This window comes from Schistocerca piceifrons, chromosome 9, assembly GCF_021461385.2.
Source record: "Schistocerca piceifrons isolate TAMUIC-IGC-003096 chromosome 9, iqSchPice1.1, whole genome shotgun sequence".
In the NCBI taxonomy this organism is placed as follows: Eukaryota; Metazoa; Arthropoda; class Insecta; order Orthoptera; family Acrididae; genus Schistocerca; species Schistocerca piceifrons.
In genome coordinates this window covers 33930271-33939589 of record NC_060146.1, presented here as the reverse complement: position 1 = coordinate 33939589, position 9319 = coordinate 33930271, and positions in this window count along the sequence as shown.

Below are 9319 nucleotides of genomic sequence, written 5' to 3'. Positions count from 1 at the left end.
AATTGATTGTTTTGTTGATCCTTAGTAGAATATTTTATACATTATGAATGAAAGAAACATGCAACACTGGTGTAATATTATACCATATTTATTATTTTTGGTTGTTGTGCCATTGTCAGATACAAAATTAAGTATACATTGCTGTGAAGGTTCTATGGGACCAAAGACTTTAAACTTGGGCATCTCACAGAGTAACTCAGTTTTCAAAGATCTATGGGATACATTAAATAAAGAACTCAATGACAAATTACAACAACTGTTCTGAAAAGAAAAGCAAGTTGAGTAATAAATACTAAGCTTTCATAACATGTTCCAAGGGGGTGACTGAACAATGTAATTGTGCCCTTAATTGGTCCATTGTTACAAACAGGTAATATATTATGATACATAATTTCATAACGTTGTTCCATCCCATCCTGGATTTTACAATGTTTAATATAAGTGAGACTCAACATGTAAGCGAAACAACTGTAGTCATACTAGGTAGTGTTCTTTTTAAGGGGCCAAGTGAAACTACAGGAACTCAAATAAAGGACATAAAGGAAAAATGGAACTTAGGAGTGGCAGGGGTAATTTTGCAAAGTGGTCTGGATGAGATTATTAGCAGTACTGCAGTTAGAATGGTGAGTAAGGAATCTGATTATTCTGTACTAACCTTGGGAAAATAGTTGTATGCTCATTAATTTCCATAATTCCAAGGTACATTATCTTCCCTCATTTGTTATGTATGTCCTCATGTTGCACTTGTAACTTGTGGCCTTCTTTACACAGGTCGACTGCAAAGGTAGAGTCCCCTTTTCCAAGTCTTCAACTTTTATGGTGTCCCATCAATTGGTTGGAGATTGTGCTGCCAGACTGTCCTGTCTAGTATTCGTGACAATTACAGTGATTCTGTATGTACTACTCTCTTCCAAAGTTGAAGAGTCATCTTTGCCATAGGGCAAAAGTGTGTCTAGTACTGATGTGCACATAAACAGTTGTCTGTTTCAAAAATCAACTGAGCTACTCTGTAGATGCATTAGTTTCAAATCACTGACCCACAAAAATTTCACAGCTACACATATTTATGTTTGTAACTGATGGTGGCATAACAGATGAAAATTAGCTTGAAAAGTAATAAATATTGTACAATATTACATCAGCGCAATGCATGTTTTCATTGACAACAAATAGTATAAATTGTCCATTCAAAAAGTTGTGACACTGATGTTATTCCTAGCATACAAGCGCTATCAGCACAGCAACTATAGTGACTGTAAACAAGAGTTGTGATATGTGAGCTGTCAGTTATGAGCAGACAGTGTTAAGTAGTGGACATGTGGCCATAGCCCGTCAACATTTTTGTATCACAAATAACAATAGAGTAACAGCTGAACTTCTCTAAATCAGGTGTTATGGGTATTCTCCAGAATGTTTTGAACAGGAGAAAATAGTGTGCAAAGTATGTGCCCACCTCGACACCCAATCACAAACAACAATGTACGGACATTTGTCATGGCTTGATTGAAATGCAAAATGTGGACAATTTTGTTCTGGGAAAATCATCACACATGATGAAACTTGGCATTATCAATATGAACATACCACAAAATGACAAAGTGCAAGAATTCATAATGCTCTGACACCACAAATCAAGCCATTACACATGAGTCAAAGATCCGACAGAAAGACTTTTCTGACACTTATATATGGTTGTATGAACGTTCTGTACATTGCACTCAATTCTTTGTGTGTGCGTGTGTGTGTTTGAGGGGGGGGGGGGGGGGGGGGCGAATATGCAGAATACCTGAGGCATTAACACCACCATCTTAATCTTTCTCTATTTTTTATTAATCTAGTCTCAAAACTTTTTGAGCTGATGGGGTGTATTACATTTTATGTTATTGGACTAATTTGACCAAAATAATCAAAATATGTACAGTATGAACAAATCTACATCTACATTTACATCCATAATCTGCAAGCCACCTGACAGTGTATGGTAGAGGGTACCTTGAGTACCTCTATCAGTTCTCCCTTCTGTATGTTAAAAGGAACTGAATGAGCTCACATCAGTCGGTAGTCCGTGTTCTATGCTGTGATCCTGATTTAGGTGTACCTAAGCAACTTTAGGTGAACTCCAGGATTCCTTCAATAAGACCACAGCCAACCACCTGTCCACTCTATGATAAAATACTTGTGTATATTCACATGTCTGTATACAGTGTGTGTCATAATTAACTGGTAAATCCGATTCTTTATGGAATCGAACTCCCATATACCAAACAGCTTCAAACATCTCATTACTTTACAAATGAGTTACTGTGTTAAATATATGATATAAGGATGCAAGTGAAAAAGCTTAGAAAAGGTTTAAAATTATGATTACTTTTTAAAAAAACCTGTGTGGAATGTGCTACATACCATCCACTGTAATGTCAATGTGGCATGTATGATAGAATCGTAATGGAATATGATCTATAACAACAAGTTTTTGAAGACGACAATAGTCAGGTACAAACAGAATTGAATGCAATCTTGGCTATTAAAAGTTTCTTCAAGGCAAATACAGATTGATCCTCCCAATATCCAATTACAATAAATTTTGAAAAATCATTAGGTGTTACACAGGAGTAGGACTAACAGAGAACAACAGAATAGGAGTATGAGTAAACTACTACAACAGCAAAGTAAAACAATTATCGTAACCAAGATATAAGAAAATATAGCATGTGTATTAAACAACAACACAGTGCCAGTCAGTTACAAATATCAATAAAGTCCTTTGACTGTGGACACCGCCTAACTTTTGACAGTGACCTTTCATCTCAGTGAAAATGGTAGAAACCATAGAAACATTTGAACCAGCTAAACAAGGAAATTTTGTTCTCATTCCAGTGTCACTGAATAAGTCTATATCACCAGATTTTCAGAAAGAAAAAGCAAATAGAGAAGATGAGACAAACTACAAATCCAATAAAGACTGAAACAAAAAGATTTTGTTTCAGTAAAATGCTTCCTGATGTGTGATTGCGTCATATGCAACAAAACTATGAATGGTTTCACTGGTATTGTATACAGCCTTCATAGGGTGAGTCTAGAGTACGGAAAGACAAAACGTGTTTACTTTATGTAGGCAGGCAGTGTGGAAGCCTGTCAGGACCAATTCATGATATTTTACACAAATATTATCTACACTGTTTTCACCATATTGAAACTGGAGCTATGTCAAGTACTGCAGTTGAAAACCTAAACAAAGAAAAAAACCACCAGAAAAATATGTAATCATAGGCAGTGCCAACAATGTTGACAAAAAATAAGAGTGAGTCTGCACTTTAGAGGTGACAGGACATTATTGCCAAAACTATATCAGACAAACGAAACAATAATGAATTTAACCAGTGCAAAATGATCCACCTAGTGGCCATAAAGTAATACAGAAACTCAGCACTAAATTCTGACTCACTGAAACTGCGTAAAAAATTTAGTTGTGAATAGTTACTACATATGGCTAAAATGAACTGTGAAAAACATACCAGGCAGAAACTTCACTTAAACAGAAAAAGAAAGCTGAAGTTAGCCAACCAGATTGCATGACTCATCAATGTGATTGATTGTAGCTTTTTGTGCCATTTCACTAACTCATAGACCAACTGTCTCTTTTCAGTCTAACATTGGCCTCTGATGATGCTACAGATCAACCCACCCGGTTAGCCGTGCAGTCTAATGCACTGCCTTCCAAGTGCGAAGGCGTGCTGGTCCTCGGCATAATCCTGGGTTCAGTGTGGGGCAGTGGAGGGGTGAGAGGACTGCTGTAACCTATTATGGGGTTGTGTACCACAGCGACTACAGCAGGGACGAAGCCTCTCTGCCCTTTCTAGGTCCCCTGTTCAATACAATACAATACAAGGCTACAGATCAGAAAGTCACTGTAACTAATGATTCGTATCCACATTTGTTGACTTTACCAACTCACAACCAAACTGTCAGTTTTCAACCCAATCTAGACCTTGGGCTGCTACGAGTCAGTCTGTCATCACATTTTATATTCCAAAAATTAATGTAGATACAAAATAAATATTATCAGTATTCTGTCCTCTCTCTGTTTGTGTATGTATGATGTAAAATGCCACAACATCATTATGTCACAGGTCAATGCTGAAGTCTGGTATCTGTAGGTTGAGTCAACATCTCTGTTGAACTTCAAAGAAACAAGGAGCCTTGCCAATATCTGGCAGACTGTTAGAAATGCAAGGAGGCACATAATGGTATGAAACTGAACACTGTGGGTGTATATGAATCATGTAATTCAGGTGAAGGATCAAGAACAGAATTGAACAACTTATCAATGCATTGTGAAATTTAACTGATTTAGAATTGCTTACATCAAAGTGTCGTGATTCACAAAAACCTAGGGATTAAAAGTTCAGAAGCTTGATGGTAAAGCTTAAATCTTGGAAGAAACATTACCATAAAAGGAATACTGTATACCAGAGGGTTATAAATACAAAAATCATTCATGCGGGTCTCACTATCATAATGGTAGTACTGTTAACTACACATTTCCAATGACATTAACTTAAGGACAGAGTTTAGTTGGGAATGGATGGAGAAATATTTTGAAATTACAGGAATCATACACAATTGCAGGCAAGTTATTTTTGGTGTTTCTACCATGCCGCTGGTGCTGAGAAAAACATATTTCTAGATAACTTATGCAGCTCACTCAGGTATCTGACAATGTAAAAATAATGTGTTACAATAATCTATGGGAGACATAAATTCAGACCAAGACAGACAATGCAACATATCTAATATAAAAATTATATAATGATAAGGCAGTGTATTGTGCCTGGTGTGAATTTATAACTCACCAGGCTAAATGCATGAGTAAATAAGATACAGGGTGTCCAGAAAAGGACTCCCTGATTTCAAAATTAAATATCTCGAAAACAAAGATCAATAGAGGAATGCAGTAAGTGGTATGTTTATTGTGGAAGCTGTAAGAAGTTTATACAGCAGTTTGAAATAATAGTTACAAAAGCTGCTAACAGATGGCGCTGTATTCGGCATACGTAATGCCTAGTATAAATAGTGATCCGAAGCCCAGAGAGATCAGTTCCACTATTGAAACGTGAAAGGAGGTTAGCGTACCGAAGGAAGAGATTAAAACCATGTAGTCCATTGAACAACGCGTTTTTCTGGTGCCAGAGTACCACAGGTTAGAAGGGAGTCCTACGGCAAGAAGGCGAAGTTTTCAAGCACGATTTAATGTTCCAAGAGGACCCGATGCGAAAAACATTCGTAGTACGCTCTTCGCAAAATTTCAACGAACAGGCAGCGTAACTGATGATCTAGTGGGGCATGTTGGCCGCAAGCAAACCGCAATTACGGCTGAAAATGTCGCTACAGTTTCTGGAATTATCCAGCGAAATCCAATGTCATCCGTCCGTAGAATTGCATCTGAAACTGGTTTGAAGGGCTCCAGCACGCAGAAAATACTGAGAAAGAGTCTACACATGTTTCCATTCAAACGCACCAGGCCATACCTGTATGAGCTGTGCAACAAAGGGTTGCCTTTGCTAATCAGATGCTCACAATGAGTGATAGTGAAGGATTTGATGTTGGCTGCATCTGGTTTACAGATGAAGCACACTTCCACCTGAAAGGATACGTGAATAAGCAGAACTGGCGAGTTTGGGGTTCCGAAGAGCCATATTGGTGTGAAGCGAAACCCCTGTATTCTCCTAAAGTTACTGTGTGGGCTGCAGTATGCAGCAGAGGCATTATTGGCCCTTTTTTCATTCGAGAAACGGTCACTGGTGCACCTTACGTTGCAATTTTGGAACAATTTGTCGCCACACAGCAAGCGTTAGAGGATCGACCAGGTACTGAATGGTTTATGCAAGATGGAGCACGACCACAATGGACCGAACAAGTGTTTCGCTTCCTTGATGAATACTTCGGGAATCGAGTCATTGCTTTGGAATATCCCAAATTTACTGGTGCAGGCATGGATTGGCCTCCATATTCGCCGGATTTGACTCCCTGTGACTTTTTCTTGTGGGGCACAGTGAAAGACATGGTCTACCGGAAGCATCCCGCCACGCTTGAATCGGTGATCTCTGTTGCATGTGAATCCATTTCGGTTGAGACACTACGAAATGTGATCGCGAATTTCATACTTCATTTGCGCCACCTCTGTAATGCCAATGGTGAACATTTTGAAAACATTTTGATGTGATTGTTTGCAAAGATTGTTTTCATACGATTATTTCACTTACGTATGCTGATATGAGCTGTACAACGTACAGCGTCATCTGTTAGCAGCTTTTGTGACTATTATTTCAAACTGCTGTATAAACTTCTTACAGCTTTCACAATAAACATACCGTTTACTGCATTCCTCTATCGATCTTTGTTTTGGAGATTTAATTTTGAAGTCAGGGAGCCCTTTTCTGGACACCCTGTATTTGTCAACTGTCCTAATGCTGTGTATCAGTAGGTACAGTTTACTCAAATATTTTGTATACAGTACGGTTTTTATATATTTTTATAAATATTGTCTATGCCTCCAAATCCTCGAACGCCATGCACTCCGCCTCGCCTTCCGCATCCTCTACGACCTCATCCCCTTCCCCCACCTTCTCCTTTTCCTCGAACACATCCGCACACTATATATTGTCCGCCGCCTTGATCCCCCTCACCCCCTGGTGTCTCCCTTCCTCTCCACCCCCATCCAGTTGCCGCACCTTTACCGTTGTGTCCCTCCCTCTCTCCATCTCCACACCCTCCATCTCCTTTCCCAACACAACTTCCACCGTCTACCACTCCCGGATGATGAGCTTCGCCCTGACATCTACCCTTCCTACCAACTCTAACCCCCTCTTCCTGCCTCCTCCTCAGGGCTCCCTCTCCTCCCCCTCCCTCCTTCTGAGCGGATTTCCCCTCCTACTCCCCGTCCATCTCTTGTGCCTTCTTTCAGTGTCTCTGCGCTCCCTCCTGCCCTGCTTCCCTTTTCCTCTCCCGCCTCATGTGTCTCCTGCCTCTTCATGACCCCACTGTTGCCCCTCCTTTCTTCATCCCGCCGCTTCCCAGCTGCCCCATGCTCTCCCCTCCTTTTCCATCCTCTCTGACCTTTCCCTCGGCAGGTCCCGCCTGGTAGTTTTATTCTTCGTCGTGCGTGCTCCAAGTGGGTTTTAAGTGTGTTGTTTCGGAGCGTTTTTAATACTGTGGCCAACTTTTAACCTGTGCATGCGCATCCAGTGTCTTCTCTGTGTTTTAAGAATCGCCAACTGTGTTTTTTTAACTTTCTGGTGACTTTTTTAACTGTCCCCAACGAACGTCTACATGTCAGTGTATTTTTACCTCCATTTTCTCCCCTTACTCTGTTTTATGTTCCCCTTTTTTACCTCCTTAAGTATGTATTATTTTATTCTTGTTTTAGTTGTCATGTCACTCGGCTGAAGAGCGGCGGATTGTGCTGCTGACAGCCCTCCCCTGCCCATATGGGGCAGGGGCATGAAATCACAATAAAGAAAAAAAAAAATTGTCTATGCAACATGCCAACTACAGAAACCAATGCCTGAGTAAGAAAGATGTACACACTGACCCAAATAACTATAGTTGTGCTGTCAGAAACACAGAAGGTATAAAAATAACTATAAATCATCACACTATAACACTAAATTCTTTTTATCTACTACTTAACTAGGTTTGAAAAATTCTTCATTACATTCCTCACAATATTAAGGCAGCTAGGCGATCAAGTGATGTCATACAAACTCACACTATTCAAAATTATGACAACAAACACTTTGTCTACACATAGCTAAAACATTTGTTGTGCATCTTGGGTCTAATCTGTGAATAACACAGAATCATAAACTACCCAACACCAAAAACCAAAATGTGGGGGCCCTATCATCACACATATTTCACAATAACAATATTTAATAGTTTCGACCTGAATTTGTCACTAATGCAGGCTCATGTTGATAAACAAATTACACACAATATATACAATCACTTATCATTACGACAAAACTAACAATTTCCAACGTAAATATTGCGGGTGTGCGCTCAAGCTGGGTCAATTCTAGTGTCCGATACCAGCCGTCGGCTTTGACCAATTACGTAATGTGTGATGTTATTTTGTTTTTGCCGCAGATTGCTGTCGATGAACGTTAAATGATTTCTCTGGATTTCCTCGTTACGTGCGTATATTGAAAATTCAATGTAGATTGTTTTCTTCTCATCTCGTAATTTGTTTTCGGCATCTTTTGTTGATGAAAGTAGTGATTTATAAGGTCTTGATTTCTCACGCTGTTCGTTATGGATGAGTTAGTTGTTTTTACTGATTGACAGGAAATCAACTACAAAACTCTTGCAATCATTGGGCGTCATTGCTGAATTTTGCAAGTGCAGTGTCTGTGGAAATTATATGGTTTTGACGAAGGTTGCGTTATCAAGTGCAGCAAAAATAACATATGGAGATCCATACGCAGGGAGACGTGGTTCGAAAGATCGAGGTTGAATTTAGAAGTAATTGTCATGCTAACCTACTATTTTTGCTATGATTATTTTTGCAAATCTGTCATGCATGAAGCAGGGGTTTCGTGTGGCACTGCAGTCAACTGGGTCTCGTTTTGTAGAGAAGTCTGCGGGGAATTTATAAAGTATAGGCGGTCAATTGGACTGGGGGGGGGGGGGGGGCAGGGGTTATAGTTGAAGTAGATGAGTCACATTTTGAAAGAGAAAGTACGAAAGGGGGCATGAGGTTGTTGGACTTTGGTTTTGGAGTAGTAATTTCTGGAGGAGATTGTGCTGACGTTGTATTTAGGGTTGTACCAAATCGGGCAAAGGAAGTCTTGACATCTTTAATAGAAGATTATTTGGAAGAAGGTTCTGTAGTCATGTTGGATGGGTTTGCTTCGTATAAGGGGTTGGATGAGAGGGGTTATCATCATTTGGTCGTGAATCACAATATTCAGCTTAAAGATTATAAAACGGGAGCATGTACTGATACTATCGAGGGGTATTGGAGGTGGGGGGGGGGGGGGGGGGGGAGGGGCTGCAAAATCTGTTGTCTGCCGGGGAAAGAGAAGGATTTCAGTGTTGTAATTTAGATGAATACTGTTGGAGGAAGAGTATTCCTAAAGGTTATTGTTTATTTCTTGCATTTATGAAAGTAGTAAGCAAAATGTACAAGCCTCGTTTTATTAGTTAGGTGTTGGTGGGTCTGAAACTTTTTTCTTGTTTTACATTGCGTTTTTTTTTTTTTTTATGTTACTGTATTGTGCAAGTGCACAAGTGGTTTCTCTGGAGGTAGGTTTCTCTG